The sequence below is a fragment of the Melanotaenia boesemani genome, chromosome 11 (assembly GCF_017639745.1).
Source record: "Melanotaenia boesemani isolate fMelBoe1 chromosome 11, fMelBoe1.pri, whole genome shotgun sequence".
NCBI lineage: Eukaryota > Metazoa > Chordata > Actinopteri > Atheriniformes > Melanotaeniidae > Melanotaenia > Melanotaenia boesemani.
In genome coordinates this window covers 15510696-15534432 of record NC_055692.1, presented here as the reverse complement: position 1 = coordinate 15534432, position 23737 = coordinate 15510696, and the positions used below count along the sequence as shown (strand labels likewise).

The 23737-nt window shown below is 36.4% G+C and overlaps 1 protein-coding gene across 6 annotated transcripts in view; it reads left to right on the top strand.

Moving 5' to 3' along the window:
* The window catches only part of grid2 (glutamate receptor, ionotropic, delta 2), a 539244-nt gene that overhangs the window by 483901 nt on the left and 31606 nt on the right, over nt 1-23737 (top strand). The window lies entirely within an intron of this gene.

The following is a 23737-nucleotide window of genomic DNA, read 5'->3' as shown; positions in this document are numbered from 1 at the left end:
GAATGTACATTTGGGTGTGGACCAAAGGAGTGAACTCTGGTCTTGACCCACTTTCAAGTGAACTCTGGTCTGGTACATTGACTGTGTGAAAACAAATGGACCATCCAGCGGACCAAAGAGAGGAAGTGACATAAAACACGTCATACCAGACGTGATGCCAGATAACTCGATGCCTCTCCTGCTGCTCATACTGGGCAGATTCAAACAGAAAATCACAAGACTGAATAAATTTATTACTGCAATAAATGAGCCAGATTTTCTTCTTCTTTCTTCTTAGTCAATGGCCATTTTGGGTAAAACTGCCCTCTAGCGAGCAGCTGTTGTACCTGCGTGACATGGTCCAGGCGGTTTGTCCACATGAGTAAAGTGCAACGTGAAAGCAAACTAAGCCAAACGAAGATGGAAACATTTTCTGAATTCCCCACCCAGTTGAAATTGAGTCCCCCCAGGTGTATCCTGGTGTGAATGCACCCTTATTCTTATCAGTTTTATCTAGTTCCTTAGCTTCAAAACATCTTCTTTTTTCAATATCTAACAAGAATTCATTATTAAAACTCCTAATACAGAACTGTTTTACATGTATTACTAAGAAAAGAAAATTGGAAAATGTCATATGTGCAACTCTATTGTGTAATTTCCCTGATAGTTAATGTTTTCCTATTATCATCCTCTCATTTAGCATAATAGGACTCCAGACATTATGTTAAAAAATTATTCTCATTTCTTCACCTCTACTAGCTATATATATATCTGGATACTGGAAGAGAGGGACTGTATAATGTGAGCCTATAAGCTTTTACCAATTTACTATAATGCCTTCAGTGATGATGATAAAGATTATGCTGATTGCTCTGCCAGATAGGACCGATGGTAAATCAACCAGTGCCTGTTTAGATCCTTCGGCCCTGGATGAGGCTATCATAGCACTCCAGAGGACAACTGAGACAAAGCAGAGGATAGATGACGGGAAGATGATGTGGCTGGTGAATGGGTACTCAGGGAGTAGGGAGAGAGAAATTGGGAGTTTTTGGAAGGTGGAAAAGGAGAGGTAAGGGAAGAGACAGAAACTAAAAGTGTAGAGAGTAGAGATTACAGAAATGACTAAAGATGGGTGAGGACGGAATAGAAATATGCATAAGGAGAGAGAGGGATGAATATAAAAACACACAGAACTGTTACATAGGGATCTGGATGAAATTTAGGGAGATGGAAGAATTCTCAAATGACAGAAAAGATTGGCAGAGAAAGTGCAGTAACTGTAAATATGGTGATGTTAACTCCATGGCCAGAAAAAAGCTAGATTCCCCTATCGCCTCATGCAAGATTATTAAAGTACAAACTTTATAGTATTATAATGTCTTACTTCATGCATGATTATTGTTGTACAGTTTCTTGTATTTTCAGTTAAATGCTATTCATCAGCTATTCCATAACATCCATTGAGTCAAGAGTAGTTATTGTAGTACTGCTGATGGAAACTTATCACCCAACTGGTATGTAAAATAGTTAGGAAAATGGTATGAGAAAGTTAAATGTGTTTTAATTTAAATGCATGACTTAATCAGCATTATAATAAGTAAGTGATTGATGTATAGCAATTCAGATTACTTGTGTAGAAAACATCCACATTGCATAGGCTGATGAACAAGCGTCTCATTCTTCTTTAGTCAGTGAAGAAACATAAAGAAAGAGGAACAGGAACTGCTGTGCAAACAGAGGACAAAAATGAACCTCACACCAGGTGTCTCACAATATACATGTGTAGGTGTATGCATGTTGGTGTGCACTCAACAAAGAGGGCCCACTCTGCTGGTTGCCCCTTAAATTCACAGTTAACAGTGGATCTGTAGGCAGCAGCGTCCTCTCAGTGTTCATGTGTTTGTGTCACTGTTCTTAGAAAACCTTCTGCCAACCCGCCATTGGTCAGGGAGTTACCAAGGTTACCAAGCAGGGTGGCCTAGCTGAGCTCGGGTGACAGATCTCTGTGTTTATGAGTCCTCCTACTCTCTGTTTGAGAGACTGAAGCAGACGTTTTATGAAGGATGCTTTCAGGTCTCAAGGCTGCCTACAGCTATGTGACTTGTATCCCTTACAATGAGTCTGCTAACATGCACTATCCTTTCAGTTTTTGTTTTTATTTTTCAGCCCTTAAATTTCATTCCTTTCTTCCTCATGTGCTCTCAGATCCCTTTATTCTGCTGATGTAACTTGTGATGTTAAAGTAAGGCGAGACAATTGTGGTACTCTGTGTCTGAGCCAGTGAGATGACATGGTGTGGGAGCAAACCCATTTCATTAGATTTTTTTTTTAATTAATGCCATATTTATGTTTGTCATGTATTTTATTGGATTTGAATGGAATCTCTGCAGAAGCATAAGCTGGTGATATATATCTGTCACAGTGGCTCGGCTTGACGGGAGCAATATCCTCTGTAATAACCCTGCCTCTGCAAAGACCAGAAAAGAGCATTTTGGCTGCTGGGCTCTTTCATTTGGTATTTTCTTGTGCAAAGTAGTGCAAATCACCCTGATAGGAAAAAAGAGAAAGCTCTTTTCCTGCAGTGTGATAGCTCATTAGAATGCAACACAACAAGCTCAAACAGCAAACATATTTCCCTGCTGTTGCAATTCTCTGCCTGTGTGATGACAGTGTTTCTGTGTGGGGACTTAGATTTAGGGAGAGCCGATGAAAAGAGGATTTTAGAAGGACGAATTGGAGAAAAATTACTCTTCACATAAAAAAAGGAAGATGGTAAAGATTGAAAGAGATATTTGAAATCTGGAAATGAAAGATGCAAATTGAGAATTCATAGAAATTATTCATGTCAACTGTGGCAATTGATTAAAACCTAGCCTGTTTGTTTGAAATGTGGCAAATCTGACAGGAGCCAGGGGAACAGACGGAGCAAAAAAAGAGAAGTAAGAAAAGGACATAGTGTTTAGTTTATATTTAAAGAAAAAATAAAGGAAGAATAACAAAAACTGAAAAGATTGAATACTGAGCTTTTTCTATGTGGTAATGAAGCCAATATAATCTAACAATTTTTGTTTGTTTTGTTTTTTTTTTTTTGTTTTTTTTTGTTTTTTTTTTGCTTTTTTATGTGCATGTTGACCATCTGTAGAAGCTGAGGCACACCATCATTTAGCTTTTTCTTCTGTACACCCAATTTCTTTCTATGAATGAATGAGTGGCAGCTAGCAGAGTGTTGGCAAGTTCAAAGTGTACCAGAGACAGAAACAGAGATGTGTTGTTAAAACTTTAAGAGTTCCCAGTGAGTGTAAGGCAGGTGGAAAGGGGCTGGACATTGAATGTGTTCCTGTTGTCAAATTATAAATTAATGTTTCAAATATCTGACTTTTCACAGAAAATAGTTCATTAAAAACAGAGCTGCTGCAGCAGGAAATTATCTGTAAAAATTATATCTTTGTGTGGTTGAAAATACCATTAAAAAGGTGGCAAACATAATAAGACATTGCTTGAAAGATGTGATTGCTAACTGTTCTTATTTATTTATTTGAGAAATACCATGTTCAACAATGTTTATACCTCCTCATTACTCATTATTGGCAAATTGCTAAGGCTCTTTGCATGTCTCCCTTAGGACTTTGTACCATTCAACTCCTGACGACAGGTACTACAGCTAACCCTGAGCAATGCTGGTCTCCATGGATGTTTCACTTCTTAAAAAGAAGCTCCCCTTAGCTAGATGATGAAAAGTGTTCTTGGCAGTAATTCTGTCATCAGATTGTGTCTTTGATGAAAGAAAGAGAAAACTTTCAAGCTCAAGAAAACCATGCTGGTAGTCAGTTATTGTGATGAAAGTGTATCTTTTAGTCTTTCAGTCACCTTCAACTTGTCAAATTAAACAGGCTCATGAGAAAAAGGAACTATATTAAGTTTCAAAAAGTGGCCCTAAAAACTTGGCCTTAGCAAAGACCTTTTAAGAATATTAAAAAAAACAAAAGACATGCAGTTTTGGTTTGTCAGTAACTAGATAATACTGTGAGAGAGAGGTTGTCTGCTTCTGTATAATTCCTGTAAAGCAGTGGTTCCCAACCTGGGGTTCCCCAAAGAACACAGGGGGTCCCAGAGGCCCCTTTGTCTGTTCAGAACCAGTGTGATTTAAATAAAGGCCACGTATACAGAGACAATTTGAGGACTATTCGTTTAAGTTTTTAAGACTTCCTAAAGGGATCAGAGAAATCCAAAGTAAGCAACAACATTTAGGAAAAGAAGCCCAAAAACCTGCAACCTGCTACTGACGATATTCACAATGAATGCAAAGAAAAATAAACCCAACTAGTGGACTTGGCAACACTGCCCATGTGGTACTGCATCACTGCTGTCAACAGGAAGAAGCTCACAGCTGCTGGCAAAATTGTATTAATTTAGCTAGTAATGGACAAATGCACCATAGGGTAACGGTAATTGAGTCACTTTATTTAAAGAGTAATGCATTAGAGTATTATGACTCGATGCATCATTTATGGTGAGACCCAGCTAATGAAAGCATCAAACCAAGCATGGTTCCTGCACAGGACGAGCGAGGGGTCCACAGCTTTTTGATAGTTGCATTAAGGGGGTCCTCAGGGAAAACAGATTGGAAACTACTGCTCTAAAGTACAGATTACAGTTTATGGGTGAACCTCTAACATAACGTTTTACCATTTTATGTGATATATGTATGTCAATATAAGCTATTTAAGCTATTTAAACTATTTGTCAAACAACAATATATCACCACAAATAAGGAATTTTGCACATTTATTTATGAGTATTATGTCAGTCTTAGATAGTTTTGTGAATAAACCTACTGTAACACAACACTGAAAGCAGTGTTTCATTCCTTTCTGGATCAAAGCTTCCTCTGCATTGGGCTTTTTCAGAAGTTTGCTTTTTTTCTGTACCTACACACAACACAGTTTACATGTTGCAAACTTTGCCATAAATACAGTTAATGTAAAAATTATGGAAAAACTGAGTTATAAGGTTCCTTAACTTTGTTACATGCCACCCAAACATTAAACTGTAGTAAAAGGTGTAGTGCTGCTGGCATGTCATCATGATGACCAACAAATGTTTAGTTGTGTATATTTGCAGTGAGCCACTCCCCTAATTCTTACTTCCAGTGTAAATAGGAAATAAGTAGTACAGTGAAAATTCCGATAGCATGCAGTGGCAACATGGCTCCATTAATACATGAAAAATGTGTTGGGCAGCCAGAAAATGCTCCAATCTGTCTTAATGGGAGCTTCAATTAAGTTAATGCAAGACACACACAGTTTGTATGAAGCTGGAGTGTGAGAATAAGTCTGGTATCGGTGTTAAGCAGCTCAAATTTCATGGCAGTAAAAAGATGTCTGATCATTATTTGTACCATATATACTGACTATAGTGTAAGGCTGACTTTAGAGTATGTCCCAAAGTGCTTGGCATTACTACAGCTTAGTTGTCTAGTGGTTGTTCATTCCCTGGCTTGTGCAGTTAATTTAGAAAATGAAAGGCTTTGAGTAATGGTTGTGTGGCATGGTGTTTTAAGTGGTCATTAACTCTAGAGATGATCACAAATTCAGTTAATTTACCAATATTATTATTTATAGAAATACCACTTAATCTAAAGAAAAAAATACAATATACATATATATATATATTACAGATTTCCATTCTAAAAATGTGTGATTTGGATTTAGTTGTATTTTTAACAGTATAGTCATACCTCTGATGACTGTTCTGTATTCATCATTCCTCTCATTGAAAAGCATTCACCTGATTCAGATTAGTCTGACATCTCCTCTCTGAATAATAAAACAACTTCAGTAATGAGTTTTATGGCCTTAATGACATCTCCCACACCCATAACAAGACCTCATCATAGTGATCCCGAAATGGCTGTGAATTGCCCTGAAAATAATCACTCACACACTGAAATTAAACAGACAATAATAATAATAATAATAAAACCACTTAGATCAATACATAACAAAATTTTGATCTCACAAAACAGTCAACGGCATCAATTGTGAGGAAGACCTCAATCTGAAACCAGCTGTTGGCTGTGTAATTAAGATGTTTCAGCATTTTAATTTTTTCCCCCATGTTACTGAGGTTCTAGATAAAAAGATTAAATTAATATTAAATGTATATGCCTGCAGGAGATTAAAATGCACTCAGGGAGAAATGTTGAAGGGGCATAAAAGCAATTAAGCCATTGGAAACACAACAAGCAATGTGGTTAAAGTTACACAACAGTATCAGTCAAATAGCCAAATGCCCTGATGAAAGAAATGCATTTAAACACATTTTTCATCTGCCTGGTCTGTGTCATGTCTACCCCACTATGTACCATTAGATGACATGGTTATTTCCAAGACAAAAGGTAGATTTTGAAGAAAAAAAACACACACACACACAAAAATGTAACTCCCATGAGTTTTGTATGGAAGTGGAAACAGCAAATTCGATTACTGGGTTGTAGATAAATTAGAGAGAGAAAGTAGGCGGTTAAGGGATTTGAAAAATGAAAATTAATGCTTGATATAAATTGAATCTGATATGGGATACCTCATTAGAATTGACCACTCAGTGTTATCCTCACCTCACCCTCAGCCCATTCCATTTGTCATTGCCGCCCCCCATTATATATCTATGTTGTTCCCTCATTCTGTAGCATTTCCCCTTTTTTCTTTCTGTTCACATCATATCCTCAAAGGTTTTTGTCTTCATTCCTCTCTACTTTAGTTTTTATTGCTGATTCCAACCCTTTCCCTATATTCTACTTACTAGCACTGTGCTACGGGGTCAGTATTAAGGTGTTTACACATCCATCCACTCCCTTGTTCTTCCTATCCCTCTCTTTCTACTCATTTTCATGCAGTTTTCTGGGCAGCCACGCTCTGTCTTTATCTCGTTCTATGGGAAAAAGAGTCAGTCTCATGCCAGCTACTAATGGACATTTGGAGAACAGAGACACCCATGAATCACAGTCCAAAGAACTAGGGGGTTAGGGCAGAATGCCTTGGAGTGAAGCCAAAAGGAGAGTGATGTTGGAGGAAGGGGAAGGAAGACATACAGTACAAAAGAATGAGTGGTTGTGAAGGATAAATAAAAATTAGAGGAGCCTCTGAATATAATGTTTACTAGAAATATAAGCATTATATTGCATGTTTTGTATGCAAACTTAATTTTTAACAAAATCCTTTATGGGATAAGTAAGCTCTATAAATGTCTTTTTTTCCGTTTTGTTGTTTTTAAGAAATAGAAGGCTATATTTTATTTAATTTTATTAAAGTTTACTAAAAAAAACAAAAACCAAAAAGACTGGTCAGCCCTGACGACCTAAACACTACCAGTTAAATGACACAGAATGTTATTGTGGGACCAGGTACTTATTTACTGATGGCATACATTGCAACACATCACTATGGTTTTTCATCACTATGGAAAGGATTCTGCAAACATCTACCCCTGTTGTTTTCTATGGATGATCAAGCTTTTTTGAATTCCCAAGTCTGAGGATCAGAACTCAGAGAAAATGTCAAGTGTGTCAATCTCTCTTGTCCACATGTGTTGAGCAGGCATGTTTTCACTTCTTTTACACAAGAAAATGACCTTTCAGCTAAGATACTTGTTATGAAAATTGTTGGTATTCATTTTCAGCTGTTTGACCTCTTCTGGCACATCACACTTTTTGACCATCTGGCACATCCAATAGGAAACTTTGTAGAAAGTCACATTTTTGTGGATCAAAAGGAACTTTGTGAATGCTTACTGTTTGGTTGAATGAAATCAGCAAATCCTACAGGATCAACCAGACAAAAATGTTCTTTACCTATCTATAAATCTTTGTCATCTGTGGTTAATTCATCGAATAACTTTCAGTATCTGAGAAAGTGAGTTTGCTTCAAACTAGGTTAACAACCATTTATCTCCTAATGAGCACAGGATTTCTCAAAGCCTGCCCACTTTCACATCTGTCCACCCATGTTACAAACTCTGAGTGTGTCGTACAACATCCCAGAATAGAGGCAGAAACAATCTTGGTCATTAAAGTTGTCAGTTTTGCAAACCTCAAGAAAATATTCTGAGATGTCTCACATTCTAAAATTATTTGTGCATCTTGTCGAAGATACAGAAAAGAAATGATTATTTTGTTTCAAATTTCTCTACACTTTTTATTATGTTATTGTGCTAAATACCTGGCCAAGAGATTTAGCAACTGTCACAGTATGTATGTTTCATTAGATGGTATTACATGGTATTTAAAATAACTTTGTTTTCCAAACAATCTAACCAACTACGTCAACAGATGGGATGGTTCCTTCTCCACAGAGTTGGAAAGGCTGGTGAAATGAAAGGTATTTAACTGGTTTTAATCTGCAACTGTCCTGCTAGATTTAAAAAAAATCTTTACACAACTAGTTTATAGGTGTAATTTGAACCTTCAACGAACATCTAAGAGCTTCATACAACATTTTAAACCCTCATAATTAAACCAGGGTAGAGTGAAAACTGAAAATACTAAACATGTTTTGTAGAGTATCCATCTGAAGTTAATCCAAATATTTCAAATTCAGATCATTTTATTGTTGTTGCAAAATGCAACAAAATTTTAGACACTGTTAAAAAAGCGGAGCCCGTAAACACTGAAACAACAATAAATAATAAAAGGTTTGTACTGTCACAGACCCTCACACGTACACCACCCACACTGTAAACTTGCACTCATTATAATCACATTATAATAACAAAAAATTGACAAATATTGCACTTAGTGTCCAGTAAGATTGCACAAATACCTAATCCACATGTAGTCTGTTAATGTACATTGTTACTTCAGGTTGGTATTCTACTCAGTCTCCCTTCCTAGTACCTACATGTTATACACCATTGTAAGCTAAGCTTATTGTGATTTGAATGATGTACACCATTCCAGGCTACAATCATAACTTTAGATTCAGTAAAAGCTTATTTCTGACCTGTCAAAAATGGAATTTATCTTTGAAGCCATACTGTTCTCCAGTAGCAGATGATACTGAAACAAATCCTGTTACAGCAGCAAGGGTCCAGTAAAAGTAGTCCAGTAAAATAGTTAGGTCCAGAAAAAGTCTTTTATCCATAAAATCCAGTTTAACTGAAGGATTTTAATGGATTAATGTTGAGATGCCTTTTGTATAGAAACTGTTCAATAGTCTGGTGGTTTGCCTCTGTTTGTGGTGTCTAACCTTTTGAAGGCAGCAGGAGGTGAAAATGTCCTCAAAAGCAGAAAACTGCCATTTTCTGTGCAGTTTTGATCACTGTTTGCAGAGCCTCTTTGTCAGCTTCTCAGTTGCTGTTGTACCACACAAGGATGCCATAAGCTACAGTATGACACTCTCTACAGAGCAGTACAAAAAAGGAGAGCAGCAGGTCTTATGGTGGATTTATCTTACTGGGTTCTTAGGAAGTGTAGCCACTGTTGTGCCTTCTCGACCAGTCTGTTTGTATGGGTCCATGTTAAGTCCTCTGAAACGTGTGTGCCTAGGAACTTAACATTTGATACTCTTTCCACCTGGTCCCTGTTCTTTCAAGAGACTGATGATCACCCATTTTCCTGCTGAAATCTATAATGATGTCTTTGGTTTTCTTGATGTTCAGGGCCAGGTTGATGCGGCTCATCAGTCTGTCCCTGTCTGAACCTCTTCCTCGTAAGCAGTCTCATTCTCTGCACTGATTAGTCCCACCACTGTCATGTCATCTGCATATTAATGATGTTTGTGTTGCATGTTGGTGAGCAGTTTTGTGTGTTTACAGGGAGTACAGGAAAGAGTTCAGGACACAGTGTTGTGGGGGTCCCGTACTAAGAGACAAAGGGGAAGAAAGCTGGGCCCTGTCTGACAGACTGTGTGGCCAGTTGGTTAAGTTCTGTGACCAAAAGCATGTTATAGTGAATGGCTAAGCCCAATATCTTGTCTGTTTGGCTATTTGTGGGAAAAGGGTTATTAGCATAGTCCAAGGTTTTCTCTGTATTATCTTTACACATATTGTACATGCTGTTGCAGAGGAATTTAGTAAGAATTGTTAATGCTAATATATGTAAGTTACATGAAAAATCTTCAGATTTTTGAGTTAAAATATGGTTTAAAGTCAAAGAATTAGAGCCTGGAGAGATGTCTTGGGGCCCTAATAAAATAGTTTTTTTTTTATTTTTATTATATGTTTAATTATTTAACTACTTAAAACATATGGATATAACTTTCTTTCTTTACTTTAATCACATAACATCATAATATCGTCATGTCAAATTGCAACATCATGTTCCTTTTTTGTGGCACAAAACTAAAAATAGTTTTCTAAAAGGAAAAGAAATAAATCAAAAAAATTTTTTCACTGTGCTCAAAGAGAGAGAAAAGCAAATTGAAGAAGGAATTGTGGCTTAAAGCTTACCAGGTGAAATAATCTCTAGCATCTCTGTCACATTTCCAGTTGAGAAAAATTCAAGGCATGCATGTGTATACCAGAACACTCACACTGTAACATACACACTCATCATTTTTGTGTTCTGTCATTCTCACAAAGTCTGGACCTCTACCTGGAGATGAGAGTGGCTTTCCTGTGACACACATATAAAACAATGTGCCTTGTAGAGCAGAGTTCATTTCCACAGTGCATTTTTCCACTCACATGATGCATGTGGTCAGGTTTGTATTTAAGTGTATGTGTGATAACCAAATACAGATCTTATAATGACAAACACATTCCCAGTTTCATAGTGGAAAACACTTGAAAAATAACACTGTTATTCCCAGTGACAATGTAAAGATGTACCTTAGTTCTGGGTTGAACTCTGAGTCAGGTTTCTGTGAGCAACACTGATCACATTATTCTGGCTGATCAAATGTCTGATTTTGCTGTTCCTTTGAACAACTGTTTGCACTCGCAGAAAAAGCCAGGACAGACAAGTAATTCCTCCTCTGTTTACAAAACAGGAGCGGTTTCTTTTCAGGGGTCAATGTTAACATCACTATTGTATCAGAAAGACCATCAATGGTGAATAAAGAACTGTCAAGCAACTTTACAGCAGCAGATGCTTTGCATTCTTTTTTTTTTTTTTTTTTCAAATACAGAGTAGCAAAAAGACCAATCTACAAGATTTAGCGAGCACCAGCTGTTCATTCATTTGGTGTGAGCGCAGCTGTGGACCCTCTCAATTTAATACCACTGTTGTGAAATATTGGCACAGCTTGTCAGCTACTTCACAGTTTGACAAACTGATTGTGAAGTTTTGTTCTTTGTCAAATCTTTTGCCAGAGAGCAGGTATGTTTATTTTAAACAGTACTTTCAGTCATACAGGTGAAGCTTTTTCTACATAATATATGTTTAGAAAAAAAAAAAAAACAACAGCGAAAATAAAAACATGCTTTAATTACCCTGAGGAGAAAATAGAGTGACTGTGACAGTTCTCTAAATCTGTTGATGGAAAAGCATCTGAGCAAATCAGTTATTAACTGTATCCTTCCCATGGTCCCAATTAAAACTCCTCCACATCAGACTGTATTACTTCCATATTATATCATGCAAAGCTTTTCATGAGTTAAAACTTGAACTGAAAATCGATTCAATACCCATGAAATGTTGTCTGTAATGCTTGCCAGTGCTATCCTAAGAAGTTACTCCTCAGTGAAGTATGGGGGTATTTACACTGTACGTAGACTATTTGGCACCAGATCTCACCTCTAAAACAATTTCTAATAAGGTTAATTTAGAAGGGCTGGCAGTGGCACATTGGAGGGTGGAACACAAACATTTAATCAACCTTTTATATGTTCAAAACATTTAGGATTTTGAAACTAAGCCTGCAGTGCCACCATAGGAAGCTATACTGTGTTTTCAACTTTCTCCAAGGTTCTCTGGAGTGTTTTACAACTTCATTTGGTTTCAGGATTAGCACTGTTCAGTCCAAGGCTTTGGTTGATATTTGCAACAGATTAAAATATGAAAACATAAAAGATAAATTAATTAACCTCTGTGGTTCTTTCCTCCTAAGAAAAGACATAATTGTAAAATATAACACTTCTTATGCAGCTACCCTTTCCTCTACTTCAAAGTGAGAAAGGGTTTATTTAAAGTGCTGCAGCTGTTGTAATTTAGTTGACTGTGTCAGTCAACTATAGAAAAAGGTGTTTTCACACATGAACACTGGAGAGTTTCTCGAGAATTTGTAGAGAATTGGGTCTGGACTTCTTTCACAGTTGCTGCTCATGCATGTACTTCACAGTAGGAGAAAGTATCACTGAGTGGTACCTGGGGTAAGTGCAAATAAGGCACACGATGCAAGAGCCACTCAGTGAAAATCACTGTTTTTGTTTATAGCACATTAATACAATAGTGAATGAGACTCCATACCTTTCCTTATGTTTTATCAATACTTCAGCTATTTGCATGTATCTCTGTAGTGTCACCATATGAGTTAAGAGCAAATTACAGCTAAGCAGGAAAGAGCATTAGGCAGCAAGTGTTGTACACACATTTGTTTGCTGTTGCTTCTCATACAGCAGCTGTCCTGAGCAACTACCCGGTAGCTGCCTGGGTAATGTCCCTGAGAATACCAGAGCAAATGTTCTAGGCATGTAGCCCCTCCAAGACATGTAAAAAAAAAAAAAACTCTGGCTGCATTGCATGTATCAAAGCAGCTTATGAGAGGTACACTTGCCAATTTGGAGGATAACCCGCGTGTAGAAATGTGCAAGCTGCCAAATGAGGTTCCCTCACTTGCTGTCTGGTCTCATTGGTCTCGACAGGGTGAAAAGCTCAGTAATGTGTGGCAACCTTTAGGTCAGTCACTGATCCTCTGCATTGGGAGGAGCAGGGTGGCAGACACAGTTCACACATTTAGTCCATCCACTGAGCATGACTGAGTTGAGAAAAACAGAGCGCTAGACCCAATGAGATAGAACCTGTTCACTGACATTGATTCAATGACAGATAGATGGAAAATACTGTAAGTGGATGGACACTGTACTTCTTAGCCGTCTGTTTGAAAAATTATGGCTCTTTCTTCCTCATACCAAATTCTACAATTCATTAAAAAGTGTTGGATTTTTTTATTGTTGCTGTACAGTTACGCATAGGCATAGCATAAAAGAATAACAGATAGTAAGATAATATCTTGGCTTCAGAGAGGCATAAGATGGAAAGCTCCAAGACACGCTTATACAGTCACAAATAAATTGGCAGCAGAGTGAGAAGAAACCATGGGAAAGTCTTTGGGCCTGTTATGCTACTATATTTCAACCTGAAAGCAGTCACATCTGCAGGCTGCATGCAAATAAATGGATCTGCATGTGTGTGTAGAGATTGTGAGTTCTCTCATAGGTTTGTGTTTAATGTTTTGCGGGTCAATTTTTATAGTAATAACACAATTTTCCAGGTGTTGGAGAGGAGCTTCTTGATATGCTTATGACTCCTAGTTGAAGTCGTACAACCACACAGCAGGATACTATCTACCTCTGTGTTGTCTGCAAGTCTCATCATGCTTTTTTTTTTATATTTAACTTGCTCTTACATCTGGCTCAGGCTGTCACTATCTGTGTTTGTCATGGACAGATTTTACCTTTCTGTTTCTTTCTCTTTCCATCAGAATGTTTTTGTTTTCATATCTTACCTCTGCTTGGACACCCTGCTGTTTGAATGTTGCTTGTGATTAATTTTTCATGAAGGAAACAAAGAAAAAAAAGTGGGAAAGTAAGTTTTCAGTGGTGTAAGATAACTTCATTTCCTGTTATGGCCCATTCTCACCAGAAAGCATTTAATATGCGCATTTGTCCACTTGTCCAGTGTAGTGTCACAGTTTATGATTGTAAATTTTGAGATTCCCTACTGACTAAAATTACAACTAATGAATATAAAAATATGTGAGTTGGAAAAATGCCCTTACTGTCTAACTATGGTCTAACACATAGACCTAACCCTGTTATTTGATTCTAATCTTAACCATGTACATTTAATGTCCAACCCTCACTATCCAAGGGTGAGAGGTAAGAGGGATGTGGAAGGGTACATTGTGACTTTAAAAGCAATGGGCAGGACAAAGATTTAAATTAGTAATCTCTTGCATGTTAAACCATAAAGGTGCATGATTATCACCCTCCTCTCCTCTCCATATAAGGTTGTTGTTGTTTTTTATTTTTTCCCCGTGTAAACAATAGCAAGGCATGAATGAAGGACCTCCTGGTGAGGAAACATTTCAAGTGAAGAAACATTTTGGGCTACACACCAGTGTAGGTTTTAAGCTCTACATTGAGACAGGGTTGCAGTTCAGATGTTGATTTGTCTTTATGTCACAAACAGGTTGTCTTAAATACAGAGGTTTATAAGATAATTAACAGTGTTTCTCTATTAAGCTCTCAGTATTTTTACTAATTGTACAACCCTTCTTTATTAATATAAGAAAAAATCAAACATAGTCACTGTTAAAATTAAACCCACCTCCAAGGTATTGGAGATATACTTCTGGCAGATACGTTCATTACAGTCTGTCATTTAACTATGCATTATGTATTGAGTCATTCGTAAATGTGTGTATGTGTGTGTTTGTATAAACACTACAGTACCTGAATCACATTGTTTTTGACCTTGCAGCCGACTTTGAAGTGAGATTGAACCAGTACAGTCTGTTAGTGTGCACAGTCACACTCTGTTAGATATCCTGAAAATGTCATGGTGCATCATTCACCTGGCTTCTCTGCTTCAGCAGCCCTCTCCCAAACAAGAAATGTGAACACCACATTCCACACCTAAAATGATTTCATCCAAATCCCACCTTGCTGGTTAATTATATGTTTCTACCTTGTATGTATTTTTAAGCTTCAAGGTATAAATAAATTATTCTCCACTGGCGGGGTTATTTAAATTTTCAAGTTTGATGTTTCCACATGTTTTCATTTAAACACTTGGGCGTCTTTTACATACATGTTTTAAATACAGGTTACGTGTACTTAGATTTTTTTTGTACAGTGTTGCCAGGCAACAGAGCACATATAGCACATTAATCTAGGAAATGGATTAACCCTTTAGGCTACTAGTTACATATTCACATCATCTGTGTGTCAGAAATCAATTCAAAAGCCAATAAACTTTATTGTTTCCATGGGAAAATTTATAGGCCAAAGAACTACAGCAGCAGCAAGACGATACATTGCATAGCAACAAGATTCAGTTCACTGGGACATGTATGACGCAAACAAAATATAAAGTATGAGAAATATTACATATTCCCTTAAAAGGGCACTGAAAAAGATTAAATACTTAAAAGAGCTCTTAAGATAAGAAAAAGAAAACCTGGCATTGAAATCTAAGATTTAAAGTACAAAATGTGCCAAAGTGCAAGGGTAATTGAGTAAGTAAATGCATGACCAAATCAGCAAATGTTCTTATTGATTAGCATGATGAACGGAATGAGAGCTTGTGGCAGCTGGATTTCCATTCATGGGCTTTGTACTGCTGTGTGGACGTAGCTACAATAAGAGCACAAGATGTGTGTGTGTGTGTGTGTGTGTGTGGGGGGGGGGGTCACAAAGGATCTTGTTTGCTAGTCTGAGAACTTCTGTAAATGATGTGAAGGGAAGACTAATGTTTTTACCCACAATCTTAATAGCCATCTTTTATTTGTTTTTATTGTTATTGCTTTTGTTTACCACATTCTTAATTTTTTTGTAATTTACTGTTTTTGTTTTTTTGTTTTTTGTTTTTTGTGTTTTTTTATTATTCTAGCTGGACAGCAAGAGTGCCGAACCATACTGCCAATCCATATTTTCTAATGCCTTCTGGAACAGAAGTGAAAATATAACTCAGTAAAATTGTCTAATTGCATTGGAAGTGCAACTTTGGAACTAACTTACCAAACAGATAGAGTTCATGGGCACTCCATTCCAAAATACAATCAAGCTGTATGCCAAAATATTTAAAATTATACACCTGTTCAATATCATTGTCAGTAATTATGATCATATCATGGAATCTGACCTTTGTGAAGTCAGTTATCATGTCCTTGGTTTTTTTTTGGCTTTAAAAATAATGATGACTGTTACACCACTCTTTAAAGGTGCTAGTTTTGTCCAGCTCAACAGACTCAAATGAGAAAAAGATGCACAAGATGACACAAAGAAGGAATGATTCATACTTTGCAAAGAGAAACAAATTTAACATTAGACCCCTTTATTGAAAATACAGTTCAGCAATGGTATGATGAAAGGAAACAGAGAAATATAATAATTTTTTTCTGCCAGATCCTATTAAGGGTGGCATCTTAGTTTTGGCTCACTGATTCGTCTCGGATGATCCGTCTCTCCAACATCTGTCTCCAATTACTCCTCTCTTCCACTATCATATCTCTCATCGGCTTAACGGGGTCTGAGTAAAGATTTGCATAGAGCGTGGCAATAGGCGATTAATTTCTTCTTTTTTTTTCAGTTCCTCATCCTGGAGAAAACAAAGACAACTAATGACAGCTGATGGTAATTAAACAACTGAGAAAACAAAGAGAGAAAAGGGAGTGAAGAAGTTGTCATATTGAGTCTCAAGGGATAAAAGCGACTGCTGCCACTGGAGCAAGCAGTCGGACAGAATGCCTCATGAGAAATTGATGCCACCTGTGTGCCAGGCTTTCATCATCTGAGACTGATTGTCTCGATGTGTTTTGCTTTTTAGAGAGTGGGAATTATTATTGGTTGATCACAACAGAATAATGAGTGAATTGTTTACATTACTTTTAGTGAATTATTTTTATTTCAATTACATGTCCTCTTTTAGGTTAAAGTATAAAAAAAGGAAAACCAAAATATATTCATGAACATAAAGTTATTTAAATCCAGTTTTCTCCTGATACATTTCATGAGAACCTGACTTAAAATAACTTCCTCATGTATATTGATGCCATGTGATGCATAGAAAGGGAGGTGCTGTCTTTCTTTTCTCTGCCTTGATTGATTTCCCTGCACCTAATCTTATCTTTATTCAGATCTTCACATATCTACATGCAACCAGCTAGCGCAGAGAGGGAAGAAAATTTTGGCTGGGGGAGCAGCTTCTCTTTGTAATTCTGTCAGATTTGTCAAATAAAGCCCAAACAAAGACAGCACAGAGCATGTGGGATTCAAGTACAGCAAGCGAGTATACACACCAAGACAGAGAACTAGCTGACTTAAGGATCAACAAAACCAGTTTCAGGTATTTTAGGACCTAAATTAGATTTATTTAATGTTTAACAATTATCTTAACCTGTTTGACTGCTTGTGCACGCCGTACAGATCCAAAAATAAAACTCCTCTTATCTACCGCCTTCATCTTCATATTACAGTATAAATTCATAACACGAGCAAAAGCAAATAGTGTTTCCTGAATGGGAGGTCAATTCTTCCTCCTCTCTTAAAATTGTAGGGTCTAACAATTTACAGGTGCACATTTAATTAAACTTAATTCTGGAGCAAAATGACAGCAACATCTCAATTTGCAACTGGAAATGACTACGTCTCATCTCATTCCTCACAGATAGGAAGCAAATGTTTGTGTAGCATCACTCATAAGGAGGTAGACTTTCCATAATGTTTTGAAACTGGGAGAAACTTTAGATCTTTGGTCGTTATTGCATGAGACATATGAATAGTACACTTTCAGCTCATCTCTAGGTTTTTTGCTTTTTATTCTGTCTGTGTCTGTGTCACATCTCAAAATCAAACAAGTCAAGGGAGAGTGATGCACGAAAACATATGCAGAAGTAACGAGTTTGCAGTGGAGAGATGTTTGAAGCTACTAGTAAGAGTCTGAGTTGAGCTGAGAAATTTGACAGTAAATAACATAGCTTAATGGAAAGATTTCTAAATGAAAAAAAATTCCTTGCATTCCCTTTTAAATCAGAGCTCTCAAGTTTGCTTTCATTTGGTCCTTTAAAAAACAAAAAAAAAGAAAAAAATTTACCAGTGCATTACATAGTCCCTTAGTTAAATCTTTTGTTTGTGCCACTGCACTACAATTCCCATGTGTCTAACACAAATTTGTGTTTCCCACGATAAAGCTGCTCCTCTTCTATTTTATTTATTCTTTTTTTTTTTTTTTTTTTTTTTTTTTACATTGGCATTGTCTCTGTGCTGTTAGTAATTCAATGTTATAGAGGTTTATTTCTTGAGTTCTGTAAAGTGATGGATTTGGGCAGTGTTGTCTCCTTGGAGATTTAGGATGAGCAACCCTAACAAATCCATATCTATAACAAAGCAATAAGATAAAATAATGCATGAAAAACAACTGGAAAAATGTACATTTTTGTAGCTTTAAGATTTCGTCTGAAGTTTTCACAGTTTTGCAGCAACTTCATCAGTGTGTTCTTTTTGAAAAGAACCAAACACAGAACCTCCCATGTGCAACATTTTATACTGCTTAAAGGCTAAATAGTGAGCATTTAAGAAATTAACTTTACACTTGGGAACAAGTTTTGTGTTTGTAATCTACTATCTAATTTATTGATGAAGGGAAAAGATGCTTTTTAATATATTCCTGTTTAAACTTGAAGCAAGATGAAGGATCTTTTTGCTTCTGCATGTTCGGTGCCCTTAAAGGAATCTCTTCTGTGGGGGGAAAGAAAAAAAAAGGCCAGACACAAGAAAAGAAAGTGGACCCTGGAGTAGATTCAGCCCTTTTTTAGTGAAAGCATGTCTAGACTCTGAGGCCAAACTGTTTGAACCTTGGAGAAGACAGAGAAACCATTTACTATGCTGCTCATTGGTCAAATCTCGTGTTATATTTGGAAAGCATCATGTGAAAACACTTTTACTGCTTTATAGGCTCCTGCTAAGCAGTGATTGAATGGAATCAGGATCATGTAATATGCAACAAGTAAGAGAGGGGTAGAACCTGAGAATAAAGCACAGAAAATTTTAATACCTGAGCACGTTCCCCTGGGAACAGTATTTTCCATTTGTATTTCCATTGTGCTTGAACTGCCCCACAATTTTAAATATCATGATGCTTTTTCTCATAGACTTTAATGTCATTCAAATTATTACTATTATTATTTATTACACCAAGCTTATGTAAAAATGTTGAACAACATGTTTTATTCTATTCACAACCCAGTGGGTATTTCCCCACCTTATTTGGGACTAGTAACAGTAAACACTGAAAGATGGATAATTAGTTCCAGTTTAACCACTCCCTGTTTCCTGTTTCCTGCTGCTGCCCTGAATAAAAACACATATTAGTGGTGTTGCATAAATAACTCAGGCTCATGGTTTATTGGGGTTATGGTTTCATTAAATGAGCTCCATCATCACAAAAACCCTTTCAAATTGATAAGCAAGACACGCAGACCACAAACAATGAAAGAATAACAGAATTTGTTTCATTTTCTCTCCACACCAGGAAGAACTGATCATGGAAATTAAAAAGTGGCAGGACTCTTAGAGAAAAGAAAAGAAAACAGAGAAGGAATAGAGACACTGTGATGTTTTTAATTTGGTGATTATGGGTCTTACTGAGTTTTCCATATCACAATAATGAGAGAAAAAAAAGGACCCAACGCACTGACTAGAATTTAGATATTTGACGTGACAGGTTGTGCACATGTGTGGGTCTGTAACTACATTGTCCTTTATGGTGTGATCACGTGTGAAAGGGCTTATTTGGATATCTGCTACCCAGTGTGTCTGTCGATGGATGTGTGAGGAAACAGAGTCACAACCCTGGACATGAAACAAAGGTAAATGTTTGTGTAGTGCTTAAAAAATGTGTGAATGTGTTATGAGAAAGATATTCTTACATGCAGGAGTTAATATCATGCAAGCATTACTATCATTTACATTCCACATAAAAAGAAGTTATTTTAATTTGCAATGTAAACATTTTCAACCGAGTTCAGACCTTAGACTGAACACGCTTATTGAAAATTTTACTAAAGAAAAAAACTCTAAATTTAACTTTAATTTTAATTAGGACTTGAGAATTTGACATAATTTTTCAACAAACCTGCAAATTTAAATTAAAGTAAGTGAAGTGCTTACTCATCTTGTTGCCTGTTGTTGTACACACACCTATATTTACTCAGTAAAAGACGAGACAAAGATACATTCAAATAAAAATGGCAACAAGAAACATAACTTATCCCCTGCTCCCTCATAATGAGTGTTTATGAAACTCAGAGAGGCTACTATTAGTAGTATTGTTTTTAACACTACAAAAACATCATGAAAACAACCCCCTGAAGAGCTGTATTCATTTAAGAGTCTTTGTGGATTCATTCATTTAGGCTTTTGTGTGTGTAGTACACCCAAGTGAGCAACAGACGGCTTTTGTTTTATATTCCCCGCTCTGAGAGCAACCATTTAAAATTTTTATAAAGTGATAAAAATACATATTTTAATCTTAAAAATTATATATTTATGTGTAAATTTTTTAGTAATAATAGATTGTTGTATATTTGTTCTAGTAAAGCATGGTCTTTTGTCGTACAGTGGGGGTTCACTGTAACATTTTAAATCTGTCGTATGCCTATGATTTTCTTTCATTTACTGCATATCGTGATATAATAAAGGTCTAAAGGGTAAAACTTGCAAAACCATGAATCCTGTGGAAGGTTTCCTTCTTAGTGCGATAACATAACTTATATTACCAAAGACCTACCAAAGAATTTCTATCGGCGGGCTGCACAGTGGTGTGGTGGTTAGCACCGCAGCCTCACAGCAAGCAAGTCGCTGGTTCAAGCCTTGGCTGGGGGGAGGTTTGAACCTTGGGGGCAGTGGCCATTCTGTGTGGAGTTTGCATGTTCTCCCAGTATATGCGTGGGTTCTCTTCGGGTTCTCTGGCTTCCTCCCACTGTCCAAAGACATGCATGGTAGGGTAATTGGTCCCTAGGAGCGCATGTGAATGATTGTTTGTCTCGTTCTGCGATGGACTGGTGACCTGTCCAGGATGAACCCTGCCTCTCACCTGCTAAAATGCTGGGATAGGCTCCAGCTTACCCGCGACCCGTAATGGACAAAGCTGTACAGATAACTATCGGCTTTAACATGCATACAACAAACACTTGTTGGTTCACTTTATAAAAACTCTCATAACCATTGTTTGTTATATAGTGCAAGGCTTCTTTTTAATGTGTGGTGTATTAGCATATATTATACAAAGAGTTGTTCATTATTACCAGTTATGAAGGTATTGTGGCTTCAAGTTTAGAATTAATATTTCAGTATCTGAACAAATAAAGCATTCATTGAGGCTAAAATTTTGAAACATCCCAAACATTTTTTATATCTTCACATTGAACCACTATAAAACTCTCTGGAGCGATTGCACAGTGGTGGTTTTTCCATAGTCTCTGTCATTATTTTTATATGTTCAAAACATTAAATTCTCAACTTGTAACATGTTTCTGTACTGATTTATGCATGAACATTTTGGCTTGCTTTAAATAACACCCATATTATCAGCACTGTGTCCTAGAAATGATGTTCATTTCCTGCTAGATTCTTTTGTTCTATGTTGTATCGTAAAAAAGAACGCTTGGCTAAATAATGTTCAGAGGGGATGTTTTTCTTTTTAATAATTGAAGCTTTACATCAGTGAGAACTGCAGCTTGCCTGTCTCAAAGAGGTCGTCAAGGTTGATGGTGGGTGTTTAACTCGCATGACTTCACACCAGAGAGTCTGACTTCACATCCTGACGGTGAGGTTGAGGTTAGGGGGAAAAGTGCTTTTGGTGATGAACATGGTGTGTCTGAAAACCCTGCAGGCCATTTCTGAGTTCCATCAGACCACAGATGTCACCAAGTTTGATAGTGTTGTAGTCCCTAAAGGTGGATGCATTGTTTTAACAGTGTCTTTTTGTTGTTTGTCATGTTGATTTCTCCCATATTATTTGTATGTAACCATAAAATGTAGAAGATTGAGCTCAGATTGTAAAACGTGACTTAACAATATTGTTAGAATTGGAGGTATATTTAACTATTCTCAGCATTTCTTTATCTTCTATATTACTAACTTGTTATGAAATGAAGGTCCTACCTCATTATCAATGAAACTGTAAAAACCTTCTGGCTTCTTCCTTTTTCTTTTTCATCTGTGTTAATAGTGGATGGGGATGTTCGTTTAAGCAGAAACAGTCCCAGAATGTCAAAGCTGCATAGAATTCATTTAAAAGAAATGCCACTTCAATGCAATGTAGCACAGTCCTTTACTTCAGTTAGTCAAGAACAGAAAGCTGAATGTAAAGATGATGCCAGTTCCAAGTGATGGAAATTTCATCCATCTTTGTTTTCATTATCTTTCTTTTAAAAAAAAAATGTTTGTGGTGATTATACATATTCCTTCTTTCTTCATCATCACTGTTTTTTTTTGTTTTTTTTTTATTGTTTTGGGGTTTACAGACCAGAATCACATGACCTCTGGCTGTCAGATATACTGAATGAAGAAGTTGTAAAAGACTTACTGTGGAAATAGAAAAAAATAAATAAAGAAAGAATATTTGTATCTTCACCACACCAAAGGGTGATCGCTATCTTTAGTAATTACTCAAAGCTGAGCCAATATTAAAGTGCCCTGCATGTGGAGTGTTTGTTCTGATGCATCAAATCAAGGACTTCCTCATTCACATATACACTCTGTTAAAATAGTGGCAAGCGAAGGCGTTTTCCTACACATCTTCATTGTAAGGATGATTTATTTTTATATGATTGTATTATTATGTTGATATTGCTCTAATTATAATTTCAAGTATAATTTATTTACAACTGTTAAAATACACATTTTAATCAATCTTTGAGCCAAACCAGATCATCTCTGTGGTATTGTCACAAACAGCAGAAAGTGTAAGAACTTTTAGAATTTTTATAATGAAAACAATAAAGAACATGAAGCTGCTACCAGTTAATGAAAGGAATTAGAGTGGACTTTATACAGAAACTTTACTCAGATAGGAAAAGAAAGATGGTCTTCTAAATCTGATTAAAAAGTAGCAATGATCAAACATTTTGGGAGGAAATTTCTTGCAAGCCATATTTTTTTTATGTCATCAAGACATAAAAACAGCCTCAGCAATGGTGTATCATCAGATCTAACCTACAACTGGTGTGTTTTCAGTGTAATATTGGATGTTGTGTTTTTCAAAGGTAAAAGGTGACAAGTAGTAGAAAACGTAAGATGGAAATGTAAGGGATTTTAGTTTCCACATGTCTTGATACAACAGTGCTCATGATGTAAACAATTAAGAAGGTGAAAAAATACCAGCCTTCGTGCTTAAAGAAATGGTTCAATTTTGCCAACAACATTAAAGCCCCTCAATGCTCTTGATCCTCCAGAACCAACAAATACACCTCATAGAAAATACAACAACACTGACTGTTGTGTTTTTATTGGCTCTTTTCTGGTGCAGTTATAATTGGATCATCCTGCACTTCCAAGTCAACAGAAAAATCTCTTGAATGCTTTATTTAAAAAAAAAAACTGTTTATGGTGATGTTTCATGTATTAAACCTTAATAAGAAAAAGCTTTTTTTAAATAAATAAAAATTGTTTATAAGTGGCTGTAAGTGTCTAACTAATTACAATTTTCCAAATGTCATCAAAATATATAAGTGCTACACATAATTAAAAAGTGTTTTAATTTTCAAATATTTTACTCACTTATAGACGAAAAATAGCTTTGTATACCGAAAATCAGAAACTTAAGTGTCTCAAAAGCTCAACAGTAAACTGTTGAAATCTATTTTTCTATTATCTGTGG